This window comes from Strix aluco, chromosome 26 (assembly GCF_031877795.1).
Source record: "Strix aluco isolate bStrAlu1 chromosome 26, bStrAlu1.hap1, whole genome shotgun sequence".
In the NCBI taxonomy this organism is placed as follows: Eukaryota; Metazoa; Chordata; class Aves; order Strigiformes; family Strigidae; genus Strix; species Strix aluco.
The window spans coordinates 6871418-6892870 of record NC_133956.1 but is presented as its reverse complement, the minus strand read 5'-3'; the positions used below and the strand labels follow the sequence as shown (position 1 = coordinate 6892870).

The following is a 21453-nucleotide window of genomic DNA, read 5'->3' as shown; positions in this document are numbered from 1 at the left end:
CCTGATGGAGAAGATTGCTTGGTAACCGAAACAGTACACAAACTCAGCCCCAACAGCTGGAGAAGCCCTTGGTGACTGCATTCACCTCCTGCAGCGTCTTTACCCTGATGATGACGTGCACGCTTGTAGAAAACACATCGCAATGGGCTATTCCTCCTCCTGGACGAGGCTGCAGAGGAAACCACAGCCTGGCTGGTGTCAGCCATGGGCAGATGCAGCGCAGGTGAGACAAAAGCTCCACACCCTGGCGTGGATTCCAGGTCTGCTCAGGTATTGGGTATTTCAGTCAGCACGCAGGCGCTGCAGCCTTCCTCCAAAGCTTATATTTAGTCCTGAGTTTTGCATTTAGACCACCTTTAGTTTTAAGTAAACCATGCAGTTCCTCCATCCTTCCACAAAGCTCCTAACATGACTGAATTGATCTGCACATGGGTCAGGTTTAGATAAAGGAAAGCAACATTCCAAATGAAGAACAACGCTGAGTATGGACTGTGCTCCGAGTATACTTGCAAAGAAAAAGACATTTTCTTTACAGACAACAAACATTGCAATTCCACGGGTGTCGAGGTCACCATTAGCCGGGGTCCTTATTTCTCCGTGCGGGAACAGAAACGACGCAACACCAATGTGGTGATCAGGTCGTCCATCTTTTTATTATAGTTATTGTTTTAGTTTCTTTTCTATTCCTTTTCTGGTTACATTTATACTCTACTAAGTTCTGTACACGCACTCATCTATCTTCTAATAGGCTACGGGTCATCTACACGCGCTGTTCACGTGCCTCTACAAGCATTTGCATTGGTTAATTGCAATTAGCACATAAAGCCCAAAACTTGCCAAAACTCCCTTATCTCATACCCTGTTTTGCTCAGACTTGTGTGCTTTTGCTGACCACAGGTGTTTCTCACTTATCTGCTGTCTTGTGTGTTTTTGCCAGCCTTATTTTGCTGGCCTTGTCTTCGTCCTTGCATTCTTCTGTCTGCACTAACTTTCTCCCAGCGCGGCCCAGACTCCTACACACGGGAGAATGTATGGTTCCTCCAGTTGATGTTCCCATCACAAATCCCGTGTCCAGTGGCACCTGTGCAGCCCACCCTGCAGCACAGGGGTTTGAACCTGCCACCAGAGCTCAGCTCAGAGAGTAACACAATTCGAACTAAACACCCCTCTCTCTTCCTCTGCTACATGGTCACAGCGTTTCTGAGGCACTGAAGGAAAAAGGGCGGCAGCACATACTGCTTACGAAAGCACCTCCAGAACACAACCCTGACTGCACAGAAACTCTGGTTTTCATAAGCAGTTTAAGGTCTCTCAGGCTTTGTGATTCATTTATGAAAGCTTCAAGGGGCTTCATGTTCAGAGACAGTAACTCCTTCCTCAACTGCCTGCTGCAGTACAACCTCTGAATTTATGGCTCACGTGCCCAAATATTACAAAAGTTTTGAGCTTCACTTCTGCCACTTTCTTCAATCCCAGCTTGCTGCCACCTTGTCTTTTTCACAGAATCACAGAATCATCAAGGTTGGAAAGGACCTCGAAGACCATCTAGTCCAACCATTAACCTAGCACTGACAGATCCCAACTGTGCTATGTCGACCCGACTCTTAAACCCCTCCAGGGATAGGGACTCCACCACCTCCCTGGGCAGCCCATTCCAACGCCCAACAACCCGTTCTGTAAAGAAATACTTCCTAATATCTAGTCTAAGATATCTTTTAAGATATCTAAGAGTCTTTTTATCATATTGTGTCCAATTCTGGACTGCACCTTCCTTATCGCTCCAAACTCCTGCTACCACAGACCTGATCATACTAGACAGATCTCCACCTCCCCATCATTTTCCTCCCCCTGAAAACACAGTGCTGCAAGCCCTGGTGCTACCTCCTTATGCCGATACCAGCTGTTGCAGGTTGCAGTGGGAAGCCACTTCACCAGCCCACTTCTCCAGGCAGCAGAACCCCTAGGCATGTGCCAGGACATCCTGATGGACATGTGCACCTCTGTACAGACACCAATTCTGTCCAGGCAAACAGGGACACACAAACATCTAAAGAAGAATGAGTTTGGAAACTAAACACTTTGGCAAGCAGCCTCCTCTCACCTGAGGAGCGTGCCCAACCACAGCCATGAGAAAAAAGCCATTTTTTCACCACTTAGGTTTTCATTCCATTTTTGCCATCCAGACTCGCAGAAGCTGGAAGTTCAGGAATAACAAAGCAGCAGATGGATAGCACTGCAGTGCCTGAACGCAGCCCTGTCTTATCCCAGATCCCAAGCTCAAAGTGGAAACAAGTTTGGTGAAGTGTCATAGACTCCATTTGAACCTTGCAGCCACCACAAACCCTGCCACAAGGAGCACTCATTTGGCTGGGAAGAGGGCTGAAATTCCACCTCCCTTGGGGCCATGCCTCCTAAAATCCAGCCAAGTCTCAGACAACAACTCAAACCACTTAAATCCTGTCGGCAACTGAAATCAGCTGGTGCCTCCATGCTGTGTTATGAACACAGCATCTGTAGAAGAGGTGCCCCCTGCACCACCATGAAGCACGTGGTGATGAAATGCAAGACTTGACTCTCTTGCCTCTTAGGAAGCTGGTTCCCATGTCCCACGTTAGTGCCCCAGCCCCATCACCAGTGAGGCATATCTGGTCCTTCTAGATAGGGCTGGCCCTCCCTGCACCTAGGAGCTCAGCAGTCACAAGCCAAAGAGAGGAGAAGCAAATGGAACCTTCACCCTGCAGCTCTGTGTGACAGTGGAGGGAGGAGCATTCCTTGGGTCCTGCTCCCACTTTCAGTGCTGCGCTTGGAGTTGGGCTCTGTGGGTGAAGAGCCATGAGCTGGACAGACATTGCTGAACCTCGTGTGCCAAGAGACCACAGGTATTTCTTGCTCACGCCCAGGGTCAATGAAGGGTTTGGACCCAGCAATCAGCTATTTCCACAAGCCACAATTTATCCATCTGTGAGTCCCAATGATGCGCTAGCTTACGCACTAAGAGAGGAAAGAGGGAATGCGCTCACAGGCGGAGGTGAGATGGTTGTGAGCAAAACAGAGCAGATGCACATGGGCACCACTGCAGGAAGAGACATACAGCAGCAGTTAATGCTGATGGGCTCTGAAAAAACTCCTAATGTGCCCTTGCCCATCTCTAGTCCATACAGCAGCATCATGTCCACAGTGCATGCTCTGGATAGTCCTCAGGTGACCCCCTGAGTAAGAAATTCCCCAAACCACTCCCAACAATGGCATCATACCAATTAAAAGAGCACTTTCTAGACTGAAGGGGGTAAGAAGCTGTGGGTCTTCAGCCCTCCTCCCCTCTTCCCCAAAGGGCCATGAACAAGCAGCGCTCCTCTTTCCTTTCCAACATCTGCTTCTGCTGGAGAAAGGACGACTCTGCTCTAATGGGAGCTGAAGTTCTTCTGAGCGGGCACGTGGGGCCAATGTGCACAGGGGCAAGGGGACGTCCATGAGGCCCAGCTCCCCCCCTGCTCTGGGGCAAATGCTGCTTTCCTAAGTGGGTATAGCTAATTGGGAAAGTAGTGACAGAAAGAAAAAGCACATCCTCCAATGCTCAGAGCAACACTTGGGATTGGCAAAATATCACTCCCTCTGTGCTCCTCCGGCTTGATGATAAAATGAGTGTATCCATACAAAGTGTGAATATTGCTCAGGCAGTTCATCTCCATCCACAGCCCCCTCCCCTGCTTCCAGCCAGTGTCCCACGTCATACTCAACCCCCTGCGTGTCCCTGGTCTGCTGGCAGAGCGGGGCAAGGAGGCAGTGGGAAAGGCAAAGCAGGGAGGGGAACGGACGAGAGCCATGGTGGGGGGGAAAGACTGAGGCATAAAAGTGCTGCCCAGCGTTCTCACTGAGGATGGAGTGTACGATTACAAAGGTATGGGAATGGCTGTCCCAGGGAATCACCCGCCACAGGCGAGCAGGAAGGGCAGTGCAGCAGGAGGCTGGACGTGCTCCCCGGGGGAAGCCACTTGCTTGACCCACCTGAACTTCGCTGCTGCCCGACCCTCTCGGTGCACTCAAACCCTGCCCTGCTGAAATACACCTGCCAGTTCTCCCTTCCACCCAGGGGCAGATGCACAGAGCAAACTTTTTTTCTTTCTCAGTGGCAGCTGATTGTTAGAAAATAAATAATTTTTTTAAAAAGGATTTTCTTTTTCTTTTTTCTGGGAAGCAGCAGCTTTTTGTTTTAAAGCTACAAACTCGGGCATCTACCAACATGATTCATTCAGTTGATTCTTAAACCAACTTCACACATGCAACATCTGCTGAGTTGCTGTGGACTTGCCAAGGGCAGAAGACAATCCAGTGCTAAACCCAAGTGACTTGGGTTCAATTCCCACTTCGGTTACACATTTCCTGTGTGAAACCGGGCAAGTCATATCATCTACAGTCCGCGTTAGTCCCCATTTCTAAAATGGGGATACTTCCTTATTTCACAGATGTGTTGTGAGTCATCCATTAATGTCTGTGAGGCCCTTGGATACTACGGGAAAGGGAGAGACCCACAGACATAAACAGGGATCCATATAACTAGAAACAGACGGAAAGACATCCAGGAGACTTTCTCTGCTCATTAAAAAAGTCCAGGATTGAATGCTGTGCTTATTAACTTTTACTTATACCCCACATGGTTTCAGCAACTTCCCTTCTTACCTTTCCAGGCAGGACAGGGCACCGGTGCCTGCACCACGGGACAAGCAGACAAAGCAACTCTGCCTTTTGCCAGCAAGGCACGTGCAAAGGGTTAATCTATTTTCATAACTTAGAACAGTTTTTCCAGAAAAGCATTTGAGTCGGAACAGAGTAATTATTGCAAAATCTGCATATTTTAGAGCTAAATATTCCCAGAAATATCACCAGCGAAACTAGAAGGGGAAAAAAAAAGCAACAAGCCCCGTGCAGCCCGGCGAGTATCACCACCAGAAAGCCAGGGATGGAGCAAGGCTCTCTGCACCACAAACCCAGATATGGCTAACTCCCTTCCTCCTGTTGCACACTCACAAAACGCAGAAGACACGGCAGTTTCATCCTCCCTTAGAGGCCAATATTCAGCTCTGCCCCATCCAGTGCAAACCTTTAGCACAGCTTTAAGGCAGACCCAGCTCTTGCACACAGCCTTGCGTGTGCTGCCTAGACCAGCTCACGGCTCCTCCATCTCCATCATTAAGTGCAACTGGGATTTGAAGTCAGGCTCCTGCAGACAGGAAGGGCATGTCTATACACCACTCCTATATTCCAGAGGGTTTGCTGGAGTTATTTTACATTTGTAAGAGAACTAATCCTGTTTTCTTTCAAACAAACCTCAAGAAATCCAAGTTTTCTCAAAATGTTTAAGATGACCCTCTAGAACCATTCAACGTTTGTGAACATGAAGAGGGATTATGTGCATCACCATCACATCTCCAGAGGATTGTAAAAAATCTCTGCTGCTTTCACTTCTCACACTCATTGGTGCGAGAAAGTCATTAGTAAACTAATATTTTGAAACTACTGCTGCATAATGATTCTTTCAAAATTCATCTGAATTGAACACTCTAGACCTGCCAAACCAAGAGTGGGAAGCCAGCTATTGGCGAGATGGTGATTCTTTCCAAGGTAATGTGTCTTGCATACAGCTAAAGCAGTAATTGCCTCTCTCCGATAATATGTTCCCCCTGCTGAGACTTATGGTTAAACTCATGTATTGAGAAACCTTCCAAAACGTTTCTACATAGTTTCAAACCACAGAAGTGAAAAAAAAGAAAGGGACAACTACGGTTCAGATGGAGTTTATGATTTCTGCTCAATCGCATAATTGCAGGGTGAATCAGTGGGGAATGAGGTTTTAGTCAATACCACAGTCCCTGGTCTCATGGCCAGCAAGCTTTGTAGAGATCAGCTGAAAATGGTTTCCCTTGACCCTACCCTGACTTATCAATGAATCTCGCCTCAGAGACTGCCTTGCCTTTCTTCCATGGATGCACACAGCCATGTCTGGACAGTCTTGCTGAGCACACGAGTCACTGCACACTGGCTGCTCACATCTCCATTTGCCTTGTGCAAAAGCCAACTGGCCGATGGACAGTGGAGGTATAATGCAAAACCCAGGCAGATATAGGGACTGTCCCAGATTATTTTGCTGTGTGAGAAGCAGAATCTTGCTTCAAGATGAAGCTCGCCCTTCTGCAGAGAGCACACACAAAGCCTAGACATTGAGATGGAGTGAGGTCCTTCCATCTCACTGGCCCTCAGGGTCAGAAAATGGATCCTGGCTGGTATAAGAGTAGCCTCAGTTGCTCCAAAGTTGGAGGGTGGAGGTTTGTATCTGCAGCTAGTCACTACCCTGCTTCTCCTGCCCTGAGGAACTGGCTCCTCTCACTGTCTGGTGAACTCGAGGGTTGAGATGGAGCAGAAGGAAGTGCACTACGGGAAGTTGAACAAAGACAGATGAACCACAATGGAGGTCAGGCTGGCAAAATGCAAAGAAACAGATAACAGGCAAACTTTCAGACATCATACTCAATGCTGTCTCATAGCACGGGGCTCCAGTTTGAAAAGACCTGCAAGCAGCCGCTGGGACAAGGGGTCTCAGACAGACCAGTTGTACCCTTGCAGCCAGGTTGGTCTGCAGACCTGCAGCAAGTCAGAAAGGTCATGAAGCTGCCATTTTGCATGCGTAGGAGTCTGGGCTCACTGCACACATCTTATCAGGCCTATGCAAATACCTATCAGACCCAGAACCCCGCCACGCTGCGGGAAGAGTGCATCATCTGTATTTGAGAACTAAAATTAATATCACAGTAACACAGCAGTGATTTTAGCACTCAATGCGAAAAACGGACCCCAAGTCGTCTACCAAAATGGAAACAAGTTTGTGCCAGCACTTTTCTTATTTCATTTTACCCTGCCATAATACACAGCAAGTCCCAGGTCCTGGCTCCTACTCACACACCTGGACTGTGCTGTCCATAAGGGACCAGTTTGGAACCTCTTCTCCCACTGACTTCAGGAGAACAATTAATGGAGTAAGGGGTTAACCAGCAGGCAAGCCTGCAGCTATGTAAATTAGATGGTCAGTTAATCACTGTGCAAAACAGTACTTGAATGACAGAAAAGAGGCAGCAGCAGCAAGGAAGTCATGACTGAGTGTAATGAGATTAATTCCCATTCCTTGCAGAGTATTCTCTAGTGTTTTATACACACAGATTTTACCACCCATGATTTAGACCCCACACTAGACTACGTAACTCCTATATGGTTTTGCTTCATAAGGACACAGAGAAAGCTCTGTAAAAAGGTTGCACCTGTGCTCTTTTCAGATTGGAGCTAGTAATAACTCGTTTAGCCTTCCACAGCTCTCCACAGCAGGGGGAACGCCAGGCACAAGCCTGCACGTTCCCTGCTTCTTGCATGATGCTCACCAGCTGAATTAATATAATTTCCTTCCCAGTTTATTTTGCATTTCATGGTCTTCCTGAGAGTAGTATTCCCCTCAGGCTTCACTAAATAAAAAAGATAGAAAAAAACCCAAACCCAAAACAAAAAAAAAAAGTGTCATGGGCTCGTTAGCTGTATTGTTTAACTTAGCCTCTGGTTTTCTGATGGTTACTGCAGGAGCTGAAGCTATTCCACAACAGGGAAAATGAGGAATTTTGGTGTATTTCATAAATATAAGAGCGGGCTACTTGTGGCTGATTGCAGAAGTGACCAGAAACGAAGGACTGACAGAGTGTTCAGGCAGTGAGGCGCTGCCGTGACCAAGTGAGAGTATGGGCTACCCCATGGAGAACTCATCCTTCTGCCATGGTCCAGAGGAGTTCGCCCTAAGGATGTACTTGCAAGACACAGATGGGTCAGTGATGTTGCCTGCAGGGCACAGCAGGTTTGTAGGACTGAACAAAACCAAAGGAGGAATTTGAAGACAATGAAAACAATAAAAAGAAACTTTTAACATGCAAATTTAATCTCTGCTCCTTGATAATTTTACTCTTCGAGCTATTACACAAACTGCGCTTTGTCTCATTAACAATAAAGCAGAAGCAATTAAGCAAAATGCAATAAAACTTAAGCAAAATAAAATTATACAATAATGTTGAAGTCTGTTTTAACCTCACTAAAATGACAAAGTGATATTTCAAGCTGACATCACAAAAAGCTTCCAGTTGGCTTTGAATACAGAAGTGAGGAAAAGAAACGCTACAGAAAATATCTCGATACAAACAACATCGCCCACTGGGAGTAGAGGGCACCGGTGGCTGCAAGCTGCATTATCATTTATCCCTGTGCAGAATTACAGTCCAAGCCCACAATAAGGCTCCCTCTCTTTATACAGGCATAGCAAAACAGGGCAATGAAGCATCCGCTCCTGAATGCATTGCCCGTTTGTGTATATCTACATACACATCAGACTATGCAACAACACCCAATGCTCAATCAGAGAGGGGGGATGAGTCTCTTTAACCAAGTAATGAGCGATAAGACAAGAGGGAATGGCCTCAAGTTGCGCCAGGGAAGGTTTAGACTAGATATTAGGAAGTATTTCTTTACAGAACGGGTAGTCGGGCGTTGGAATGGGCTGCCCAGGGAGGTGGTGGAGTCCCCATCCCTGGAGGGGTTCAAGAGGTGGGTCGACATAGCGCTGAGGGATCTGGTGTAGTTGGGATCTGTCAGTGCTGGGTTAACGGTTGGACTGGATGATCTTCAAGGTCCTTTCCAACCGTGATGATTCTGTGATTCTGTGAATTCATTGTTTTAATTGACAAAACAGAAACAACTGCTAAGGTTTCACCAGTCTTGGTTTGCCATCTTTTTGATGTCAGCACCTGCATACACCCAAACCAACACCCTTTTCTCCAGTGACTTAATTTTTTTTCCTGATGAATTCATTCATGCAAGATTACATAGGAGTTTCAGTTTTCTGCTCTTCAGATACACATCAGATATGAAAAAACAGGTATTCTTTAAGCAACATATTCATGAGATGCCAGAATTGGGCTGCAAACAGGGCATGGTAAATGCACTGGCCCCCAGCCTGCCAGGTGAGCAGCTCAGAGGTGGCAAACAGAAACCCTGATCTAACACCTGAAGACAACGCAACGGTCTGCCTCGTGATCCAGCCACCTCCACCCACCCTCACCCTCACCCCACACACATTTCCAAGGCCCTGTGGCATCCTCGTGCTGGTTTCTGTAATTCACTGCTGTTAGCAGATGAAGATGCTCTGACAGCTGCTACTGGCTGACACATGAGAAACAAAGCAGAAACCAGTGGAGCTGGGAGCGGGAGCAGCTCCTGCCTGAGCCAAGGCTCCGCTGCTGGCAGGTGCAGCATCTCGCGTCCTGTCTGGATGGCACAGAGGGGGACCTCTGCCACAATTCACCAATGGGTGGCAGGTTCATTTCTGTAATATATTACTGACAGGCCACCTCTGGTGTTCATACTTTGTTTTGGTTAGCCTACACACAGTTACTTTTTTTTTTTTTTCCCCTGTTAATGTTTTCTGGTTTATACTTTAAAAAAAATAAAAAACATTAAATATCTATGGGGTTTTGTCATCTCCCTCTCTGAGAAAACAAAGTAAATCTACAGAGTTTTAGAAAACTCTTGGGATGTGCCAAGGGCTTCATCCTTCCAGAGTTTAAATGCCAGTCGCTGGTAAAGGTGAGAGGCGTTTGAAAGGAAGCCAGGAAAATCTGGAGTATCACATTCAACATGTACAATACTGAAATAAGCCAAAAGAACGCAGGCCACAACCTCCAGAGCTCCTCGCAGAGGCGACTGACTGGCCTGCTCACCACAGCATTCCCCCGCAGCTTCAGCAAAACTAACACAGGCTCAGCAGAAAGTTTCCACAGAAAACATGAAAAGCTTTGCCCTCTCAGCTTGCTGAATTTTTTTCTCGCCCCTCAAGTAAAGAGGAGAGGGATCAAGGCTGATAAAGTACCCCTGCCATGAAGCTTGCCATTGCTCTGGCTTTAGAAAACACGGTGCTGACACAGGAGCAAAGCTGAGGAGTGCATTGCTGAATCAAGCCTGCAGCCCTGCCTTGCTAAGCCACTGTCCCAGGGAGCTACAAGCGCAGAAGGGAGGAGGAAGAAAGCACAGATCATACATGAAGGGAGCAGAAAGAAGCCACTTTTGCCCAGTAAACTGCAATATCAAGGCATGTGGGAATGAACCTATCTGTCCTTAATTCTAGCCTCCTCCCCTCAGAAAAACCCAAACACCAAAACCACCATAAAATAGAGTAAATGCACAACCACACTGCACACCCACACAACATCCCTGGTGATGGGAAGCAGAGAGCAGAGGACAACCTTCCCTGCCTGCCCAGCTTCAGCAAAGGTTGTGTGCTGCTGCCTCCAGCAAAAGTCCTAATCACAGAATCACAGAATCATCACGGTTGGAAGGGACCTTGAAGATCATCCAGTCCAACCGTCAACCCAGCACTGACAGATCCCAACTACACCATATCACTAAGTGCTATGTCAACCCGCCTCTTGAACACCTCCAGGGATGGGGACTCCACCACCTCCCTGGGCAGCCCATTCCAACACCTGACTACCCGTTCTGCAAAGAAATACTTCCTAATATCTAGTGTAAACCTTCCCTGGCGCAACTTGAGGCCATTCCCTCTTGTCCTATCACTTATTACTTGATTAAAGAGACTCATCCCCCCTCTCTGCACCCTCCTTTCAGGGAGTTGTAGAGGGCCATGAGGTCTCCCCTCAGCCTCCTCTTCTCCAGACTAAACCCCCCCAGTTCCCTCAGCCGCTCCCCATCAGACCTGTGCTCCAGACCCTGCACCAGCTCCGTTGCCCTTCTCTGGACACGCTCGAGTCATTCAATGGCCTTTTTGGAGTGAGGGGCCCAAAACTGAACCCACTCATCGAGGGGCGGCCTCACCAGTGCCAAGTATGGGGCAAGATCCCTTCCCTGTCCCTGCTGGCCACGCTAGTGCTGATACAAGCCAGGATGCCATTGGCCTTCTTGGCCACCTGGGCACACTGCTGGCTCATGTTTAGACAGCTGTCAATCAACACCCCCAGGTCCCTCTCTGACTGGCAAATCAGGTGAGCAGAAGAGCCAGCAGAGCTGAAGGATCTGAGTTTTGCATTGCAGGGTCTTGCTGTCGCTTTCGTAACTCCAGAGTTAAGAGCTCCATCAGAGCAGACCCATTTCTCACGCCATCCAGAAGTCATTCTACTTCCATGCTACCCAGGGTGAGTTACTTGGTCTGCGTAACTGCAGTTTGCCCACAGGCTCAGAGCCAGAAAAAAAGCAGCTTTCTTCTCCATGCAGCAAAAAACAAGCTTATATTTTTTGCCTCACTTCCCCAGATCATGGCACGCCAGGTGGGTAATCCCTGCTGCTGCGAAGAAAAGTTTGCATCACTTCAGGTCATGACCTCACCAGATCTCACTGGCTACATCAGGACCTGGAAGATGTTGATATTTTGCTAGAAGGTCTGCAGGGAAATCCAGGGCGAGACTCAGCGGACGGCTGCCCTACCCACAAGGAGCAGCTACATCAGTGCCCCCAGGCTGGGAGGTTGATGCAAGTTTGTGACTGAAATCTGAGGACCGATCATTAAAGAGCCTATAAGCCTTTCTGGGTGACCACAGCCTGAAATTCCCACAGTCTGTTGGACAGGAGGGTTTTTTTTTTCTTGCTGCCCTGTGATACTGTGCAAGGTTCTCGCCCAGCTGCCGTCTCCCCATGCACAGTATTGCAGCATCGGAAGCGATGCAGAGTTAACCAAGCTCCTAAGTGCTCCAGTATCCAGTAAGGATAGAAGATACTAGAGAAATACAAATACATTATTAATTCTCTGAATTAGCATGACGCAAAAGCAGGACGTTGATGGCAGAATTACTGCATCTGTCCACAGCCCCTGACAAGAAAAAAAGATAATCGGTAGAGAGCTCTTCTAGTGTGTTACTTTCTGGACACAGCTGTACTATGCTAGTCTGTATCTTATTTAACCAAACACAAAGAAGAGTTGCTGAAGGATTTCTGTTTAAGTGACAGTGAAAAAAAAACCCAACCCTGGAATCTCAGTGGAAATAATTCAACAAGAAAACTTCCCCCGCCGATGCAGGACCAAAGACAATGGGGTTTTTCCTATCCTCAATGAAAAGAAAGTCAGAAAGAGAAGAAAATGGTCCTTTTATTCCCTACAGGCAAAAACAGAGCTTCTGATCCTATCACCAGGCTGTCAACCTCCTATTTACAGAAAGAGTCTTGACTCATTAGGAGCATACATTGAAATTCATTTATATTTTGTCACATAACAGAAATGGTGAAAAAAAAATATCAATTCATAGTACACACACTGAGCAAGCACCTGCCTGTCCCCAATGCCACCCTCATCTTGAAAACTTCCTTGATAAAGACTTTGCTGTGTTTTCGTTGTGTGGCAGGAGAATTGGTAGACGAGTCAGTTTAATTAACACAACTCTTCTCAAGATGAATATTTTCTCAGACAACACAGAGCCGCTGAAACGCCATGCACTGGTAGCTGATAGGTCGATGGAAGCAGATCTACCAGCAAACTCGGAACCAGCTGTGATAGACGGTGCAGGTCGTTCAATTCCTCCTCCCCAACAACGCGCCTCAAACCTCACTTCAAAAGCAGAATATACATACTGCAGATGTCTGTGCACACACATGTATATGTACATTAGTGATTCCAAATTACAAGCTGCACAGCTCTTTGCAAACAGCTATGAAGGGTGTGAAGACACGTCACCATTGGAAGACCCTGGTGTTCCTCACACCAACCGCATGGAGGTTCAGAGGGAAACGTCACGTTTAAGAGCTCTCATGCTGCCAGTAAAGGCCAAGCCAAGTCGCAAAAAGCACAAATAATTTTAAATCAAGATATACATTTGTTTAACAGGAAAGAAAGAAAAAAACATGACTGAGTTTGGAGGGAATGTTGTTAGCTTTGTAGGAAGAAAAGAATCAAGTCTGGACAGTGTTTGCTTCCTTGTCATCACAAGCTCTACAAAAGTCCCTTGTATGCACATATAAAAATACACCTCATGCCAGTGAAACGAAGCAGCATTTAATGAGAAACAGAATGTGTTTTGGTTAATTTCCAGGTGATTGGCCTCTTATTAACAGATACTTCTTGTAGATGAATGCAAATATTTATGTAGGGTCCCCATCATCCGTGTGTCCACCTATTCCTGTTTTTCCCCTCATAAACCTGTTCCTCAGGAATCCACAGCACCAGCACTCACTGGGGGCAAGAGAAAACCCAGAGCAGCATTTTCCACATCTTCACCAGCCCAGACAGGATCTCCTCCACACCGGAGAGGGTCCAGTCTTTTAGATCTGATTGGATTAAACTATCAATGCAAAATTCCCCATCCCCAACTCCTACAGAGGGATGCAGCTAGACCAAATAGTCACTCTAGCATCTGCTGCTTCCAATGGACTGTTGTGGCTCTACTGGAAAGCTGAGGTAGCTTTGGATGGGGAAGTTACTCTCCACTTTGGTGAGACAAATTTACTGAGCATATAGCAATGCAGCAGGACAAAGAACAATTCTTTACCAAAATGAAGACCTGGTGACTTCTGCCTATGCCTAGGATATAACAGGCATTCCTAGTTTTAAAAGTCAATTTAAAAACCAAGAAGCCTGGTGCTACCTTGCCCTTTCCTTGCTCTGAGTCTCCAGGCTGCTCCAGACAATGCCACTTCCTTACATTTTCCTTCCCTTTATCTCTGCAAAGGGTTGAGAACTACAAACAGAAACACACCTCAGGCTGCAGACCTGGAGTACAAAGCTGTATGAGTCCACCACAACATCTACTCTGACAGCTGTAGGTCATGCATGGACTTGGAGTGAAGGACAAGCAGAAGGATCCATCCCAGAACAACCTGCTCTATGACACTTCCAGCCTCATCCCACTCCCAACCAACTGCGCAAAACCACCCGAACCTCACAGCACGGGGATGGCCTTGGTGATGTTCACTTGGGGCCACCTGAAACCCCAAAGGAAGAGCTAATGTATGAGATTTCTCTTTGCTGCATCCACCCGTTTACTTTTTAAGGCAGTTACTTAGACAACCTGGTATTCACAAGGAACAACTCAATTTCTGTGACTTTTATTAGTATTTAATTGGCCACTGAAATCTGTCCAGTGAACGTACCTGCAGACGGAGCTGGTGAATTGAGTCACCATTTCTGTCAAAAGCAGATGGGAAGTTACAGAACTTACCCCAAATCAAAGGGAAACGGATCTTATGCATGGTCTAACCTTCTGGCAATATTTCAGCAGAAACTGTATATGCTGCTATCATATCCACAGACGGAATAAGTTATCCTAACATATCAAAGCCATAAGCAAAATGACATCTTAATGTAGATCAGGAGAACAAGACCACTTCAGTGACACAAAGCTCCAGTTTCTAATCCTAATGGACTTACAGAATTTGCTTCTAATAGCTAATGAATTAAGAATCAGCCAATTATGTGTACATTTATTATTATGCTTCTAATGAAATAAAGTGTGAGCTTCTGTTTAATTAGAAATGAGCTCACACTGGTGACCAGAGACACCTTTCAGCACTTCCCAACTGAGCTCATCAGGGCTTTGAGTTGGAATGGCATTAAGTAAATGATATGGAGGTCAAATATTACAGATTTCAAGGCAAATAAATATTTTTCAAAGCCTGGTCCACATCCTTAGCAAAGAAGGTGGATATATTTGTGTGCATAGGCATCCAGGAAATCTGAGAACATATTCCTTCTGCTTAGCACAGGGCTCAACAGAAACTAGTTAAGCTTCAAAACATTTATTTGGTGATATTTTTAAAATAATTTAAATATCTTTGGGAAGAAAAAATGGACAACCTCATTTTTTTTTTCTTTAAAAGCAGGTTACCTTTTTCTAAGAAATTAAAATAACAGATCTTAAACCTGCACAGAACCCAGATCCAGAAATTACTCATGTGCATCAGCTACTGATGCAAAAAGCCTCCTGTTTTGCAAAGCTTCAGGAGGAAGAATGTTCCAAAAAACCTCACAGAAGATGAAATCTCTAACTGATTAAACAGCAAAGAGATCACAAAAAACCCTCATTATTTTAATGCAAGCAAGAAATTCTTTGGTCAAAGATCACAACTAGCTACACATCTGAACTTTAGATTAAGTGGCTACTTAAAAAAAAAAAAAAAAATCTTAAACCCATCAAGTCGACATCTGTTGGCAAAATGGGTCTTCAGCCAGCATTCCTCTCTCCTTCTGACTATGCCGTAGCAGCATGAGAAAAACAAGAGAAGTTTATGAGAGTACTGACACCCCAATTTTTGTGCAGATGCTTTGGTTAGATCTCGTAATCCTCATGTCTGGATTCGCAATAGGCTCTCCTGACATATCCCAGGGTAGCAACAATTTTTTGCAAAATACCATCTACAAAGCACAGCACCAAACCTCTAACCAGCACCTCGTTATTTAAAGGGCTACTGAAAACGATCCATGACTACCTCCACCTTAACATAAAGACCACTTCCATTACTGCATAGCAAGCTGTTTTTGCTAGGTTCACAGACAGACAACTACTTGTTAAAACTACCCTGTACAGAAGCACCAAGTGTTGTAACAAGACTTTCAGCCTCTGCCTTCCCCTCAATGTGCAAAACAATGTTTGTAGACCAGGCAAGTCTGAAATTGCCTCCAGCCTCTTTAGGAAAGGTTAAAAAAATATATATTAAAAAAAATATCTATTAAGGGGCCAGCATTCCTGCTTTATGCCTGAGCATTAGCAGGCAAAAAAAAAAAAAAAAAAAAAAAAGGAATAGCTACAGGCCTTGACAGGAATGAAGCAGACCTTCATTTACTGGTGTAGGTCTGTTTTATGGCTTCTGTCTCTGCAGACACTGCTCTCTGGCTTTAGGCAGCAGATAGCAGAGGCTGTCTTTTGTCTGCTCAGCAGCTGAACAGGACAGTTATGTCAGTACAAGTATAAAACAGTAGGGGACAGGTTCAAAAAAAGGTGTTGGACGAGGTTTCTGCGTGCCTCTGAACAGACGGCTCCAGTCACATCTTGTTAAGGAGGGGAACTCGGAGATATCTTGTTAATGTAACGAACAATGAGGCCAGGTCTGGAAGGAAGAGTTCATGTCTTTAAATAGACCAATTGACACAGTCGGAAACACCCAGATGAGATTTCAGCCACACCAGCCCTGTTGCAGGTCAATAACGCTACAACTTTTGCAAGAGCAAGTCACTGAAATAAATGAGCGGTGCGCCGCCGGGGTGGGAAAATGAGGTGCAGCAGGAGAAAAGTCCCCTGCGGCATGGTGTAAAAGAGCAGGTAGCTACTAGATCTTCTCCTTTCTCTGCCACTCGTCCCTTGCTCAGCAAGTCGTTCTGCAAGATCAGTCAGTCTCTGCACGTTTCCTTTCGGTTGCAATCGCCGGCCCTGGGTGCATGGGGTGTGCCCCGCAGCAGGGGCAGGATGTGGTCCCACACCTCCTGTGCACGCTGGCTTACCAGTGCACAACATGCAGCACCCCAGTCACAGCCCAGCACCCCCAGGGCTTGGAAACCCTGCAGAAAAACACAGCGTGAAGGTTGCTTAGATTTCCCCCCAACTCCTCCACCACCTGGGTAGCTGGCCACAAGCCACCCAGGAGTTTTAGTCCTCCACTTCCATGGTGCAGGTAGTGCCGAGCACCGCTGTGCAACGCCTACAACACGCTTGCTGCATGACCCATGGCTCCTCCATCGTGCAGGGCTGCAGACCAGAAGGTGGAGCTGCAAGAATGGTGCAGACTCAACGGCCTAACCTGAGCTGGGGTGGAAGATGCTGAATCATCCTTTGGGCTTCATAAAGCCCCACCGCCTACCAGACCTGCTCACCCAAAACCAGCAGGGTCCCATGCTGAAAGAACCCAAGCCTTCTGGGTAGAAGCCCTCTTCTGAGGAACCTGAAATTACAACCTTGGTTTTCTGCTTTGCAAAATTTTCCTCTTTGAGTCTTTTGCATTCATTCATGAATGACGGGATTGTGGGGGAGGAGAGCTGTTAAATATGGCCCAGCTCTGGTTGCAGAGAGAGGATGCTTGGGTAGACAAGTAGCAATCTGACCATTTACCCAAAAAGAAAGAAAAGAAACATGCCACAAAAGTAAGTGGCATTCTTACAACCAAACCTGGAGTTTAAGAGAAGGGTCCCGGAAATAAAAAAATTATCACCCAAAAAAAGAGGGAAGTTCAAGCCTGGATGCAAAAGTGTTAAATTCAAAACACATGAACTGCACGATAATTACAAAATAGCTTGTTTGTTTTCACAGTGAGCTTCTGCACAGCTCACAAACCAAATACTATGACCTGCAGGGGCTCCATGGGCTGTTCTGTGGCACCAAGTCCTAACAGCAATGAACTGGTGTGCAGTTAGCCCAGCATTTGTGTTGGGAATTCCTATTCTTAGCCCTGACAGAACAGCAAACAACATCCATGCCCACATTTACGGGGCACTACAGATAAAGAATTTCAGGAAAACAATTATACTGTAATCAAGCCCCTTGATTTTTTGAAATAAGCATTTCCAGGAAGATTAAAAGGTTGATTTTCAAAATGGGATGCCACCATCTCACAGTCTTCAGAGAGCCTCAAATATTAAGACCAGAAAACAGCATGATAAATGATAAAGCCTGACCTCCTGCTAAACACAGCCTGCAGAACCTCTCAGACGTTTCTGTATCAAGCTCACTGCTTGTCCTTGAGCTTCAATATCTCTTATGAAAATAGAAAACAGTCTTGATTTAAAGACTACAAATGGTGGTAGAAGAAGCAATTCTCAGTTAAGATGTTCCAGTGATCGATTTCTTCTCTGCTAAGATTCTGTTCCTTTTTTCTAGGCTTCCTTTGTCTAGCTTCATTGCCCAAACCCTGCATCTATAAAATTAAATACCAGATTTTTTGTTGTTGTTGTTTTTGCTCTTCGAGGAGAAATACCCTGATTATCACAAGCCAAGAACAGATCTTTGTGGGCCATGCCTAAAACCAGCCATATATGTTGTAATTCCCCACCTACAATTACTACTTCAGTTCTATTTGGGGTAAGAGAAACATATTTTAAATTTTAGACCTTACACAAACCAAAACATAGAGAATTCTTGGAAACATGCTTCTTTTCAATCAGCCTTCTATACATCTTACACAAACTTTCTAGCTGCAACTGGTTTTGCGGTCTGCAGAGGCTGACTGTGACACTGTGAAACGGCTTTTGATGAGCAGCAACGGCCAGGAGCCAGAAACCATCATAATTTTCTCTGGTCATGGAGACCCTACAGTAGTGAAGGTCAAAGGGGAAAAAAAAAAAAAAAAAAAAAAAAAAAAAAGAGAGATTTCTATTCTTTGCAAACTAGTTGACATTCCAGGACCCACATCCAGCCAATGGCAAAATTCGTATTATTTTTTATGTAGCACCAAGATTTTTAAAATGTTATTCTTAAATACTGCAAACAAGACAAAAAATTTTTTTTTTTTTCTTAGCAGCTGCAGGGCTTAATAATCACAGAGTGCACAGTACTCAAGACTCGAAGCTCAATGCAACGCAGCCACCAGCCCCTGCAGTTTCCCTATTAGCTCCGCAGCGCACGGTGTGAGGACTGGGTACGCTGGCTGTTGTTTTTAAAGCTATGTTCCAGTTACTTAAAGCGACAATAAATCTGCAGGGCTATTATAGCAATTTAAAAAGTAAACCTAACAGGGAAGCAAATTTGGTAGCTGTTCCATCTGGCTGGCAGATTGAAGGAAGCTGAGCTGCCCTCGCTATTTTAGGAGGGACTCGGAGCAAGGTCAGGCATTAATACCAGCTCCGGAGCCACTTCTCCCAGCAGCGTGGAGGAACTGGTTTACTAGAAGACACTGTATAAATATTTTGCTGAGCTGCAAAAGGAGGAAGCTTGCCCGGCCCGGGGCTGACATGTGTCTTGATGAGTTCCCAGGCACAATGCTCAATGAATGCTGTTATAGGAACGGGTGTTTATTTCACATTGCAAAGCGGTTGCCAGAACACACAATCACGGGTCTTACCCAGCCCTGTTGGCTGCCACCAAGAAACTCCCCTCCGAAAGAGAATGAGACAATCATGTCGGGATTAACTCTTCAGCAGCAGCAGCGGGACTTTCCCCAGTCCGTGCTCTGCTTCAGGAGCTGACCAAGCAGCACTGGGGGCACAAACGTTACCATTGACAGCCCCCCCCTCCCAGTGAGCTGATTAAAACTCTTAATTTCAGCACAGACAGGTGAGATCGGGGCTCTTCCCACTTCTTCACTGGTTTCATCATCTCGCCTGCTCACTGGCTTCGATGCTCTGCACATGATCACGTTCCCTCCGCCGCAAGGCAACGCAGGGAACAGGTTTATCTGAAAGGGCTGCACTGTGGTGCTGGGCAGATCCAATCAACAGGGGTTAAAGGGCTTTTGTTTCCCTGGGGTATTTCATTTGCACTCTGATTGTCATTTTCTTAACGAAGACAAATGAAGGAAACACCAGGTTAAAAGCCTCTATCCTTGCAAGTAAAAAACCTCCACTTAGCCTCAGCAAAGGTCCTGACTTGCACACTTTTGCCTTGATAACAACTCTGATTTTCTTTGGTAACTGGGCTTACTGCTGTCTTTGAAGCAGCCATTCCTGAAACACACAGTAAATAAGATCAGAATTAGGCCTAATTTGACCCTCTGCTCCTACCCCTACTGTCACTTCGAAACTTAACACATTTATTGAGCAGCATGTTTTATCCCAGGATCCCAAGTCCAACAGCAGCAAATCGTAGACAGCGTCACAAAAATAGAAATGCATCATTCCTGTATTACAGCTGAAACACAGGATCCTGGAGAAGTGTTGCATGACAAGCCGGTATTAGAGCTGAGCCCAGATGTCCTGTTTTGCCTTGTTTTGTCATGATAAGCTTCTCTTTTTCCATTCTAAAGAACTACGCTGTAAGCAAGCAATGACATTTTCCTCCCACATCCCATGCAGCAATCTTTCCCTTGAACTGTGTGGTGGAGTCTCATCACTCCTTCCAGGAGGGCAGAAAGATCACCATCTCCTTCACTGCAACATGCTGCAGGTTAATGCCACCATAGAAAGCTCTAGGAAGCAAGAGGTCTTGAGGGTGCTGTCAAGCTCTGAAAGACATATTCATACAAGGAGAGGAGGTGGAGGATTACAGACTAGCACCCGATCCTCTGACACCAAGAGGGCTTTGACCTCAAAGAGAACAGGATCAGGCTGTGGATTTATGTACATCATCATGCAACCTTTCATTTCTTTGATCTGCTTTCCTGCTGTTTAGCAGTGAGATGTGCACATCTCCACATGACTTTCTGGACATCTGTGGTACACGAGGATACCAGTACAGTCATTGCTTCAAGTAATAACTCTCCTCTGTGTCTCCCCATGAAGTATTAACGTTCTGTAGTACATTTGCACCACAGCAGAGGTCCAGAGGAGAAGAAAAGTCACGTTTGCAACTTCTGTGGGACAGGATTTTCTCTTGTCCACACCGAGTTTGGTACAACATCACCCTGAAACACCAAACAGGTCCTCAACTTGTGTTTCCCTTTGCCGAGGTGCACCAGCGAGAGGACAGGATGTACCGGGGTGTTCTTGCAAGAGGAAGGAGCCACGTACAACCTGGCTTCTAGCAGGGAGCTTGTTAGTACTGGACACATTGCTGGCAGCACAAGAGCAAGTTTTCTGGGTGGAGTAAAGGCAACCTTAGGTCTTCCACAATCCTAGATCATTCTTGTGAACACCCTACAGGAAAGAGAGCTTTCTCTTTTACCTCCTGAAGCTGTTAGGCCTACAGTGGCAAACCCATGGCCATTGGGTTACCCCATGAGGCCTGCTGACATGGACCACAACCAGACAGAGCCAAGCCTACTACTGCTCTGCTCCAAATCTACAGGAAGAGCAAATGATGGCATTGCCTTCAGCGTGATGATTATTTGTTCAGTATTGTTGTCCCAAAGCTGGTAGTCTGGAGATCACAGTCCTCAAGGTATTTGGCCTTTCAAAGACACTTGACTTCAAGACAACAACTTTGAAATCCTGCCACTCTCTCTGACATACAAGATCTACCATTACCATTTCTTCTCCTTTCAATTCTTCCAGTTCTTTCTCCTTATTTCACATTCATCCCTAAATCATCTCTAAATATGTGCTAACCCCAGGAGATGACACGTCTTGGTGTTGGACAAGAGGTCAAAGGTTTTCCTTGAGAGCTGCTCACATGGTTGGCTGGGCAAGGGTGACCATGAAGCAGCTCAGAAAAGACTTGTTCTGCTTAACGTTAAAAAACCAATCCTGTCCCACATGCTGAGAGCTACAGCAAGGAAGCGGTTCCCCCCCGGGATGCTGAGATACTCAGTGACAGTCTGGGAAGGCAGAATTATCTTCTGCTCTCTAGATACTTCTGCAAT

General features: G+C 46.1%; 1 protein-coding gene across 2 annotated transcripts in view; it reads right to left on the bottom strand.

The window, feature by feature from the left end:
* Positions 1-21453, bottom strand: part of HIVEP3 (HIVEP zinc finger 3) — a 279229-nt gene that overhangs the window by 77373 nt on the left and 180403 nt on the right. The window lies entirely within an intron of this gene.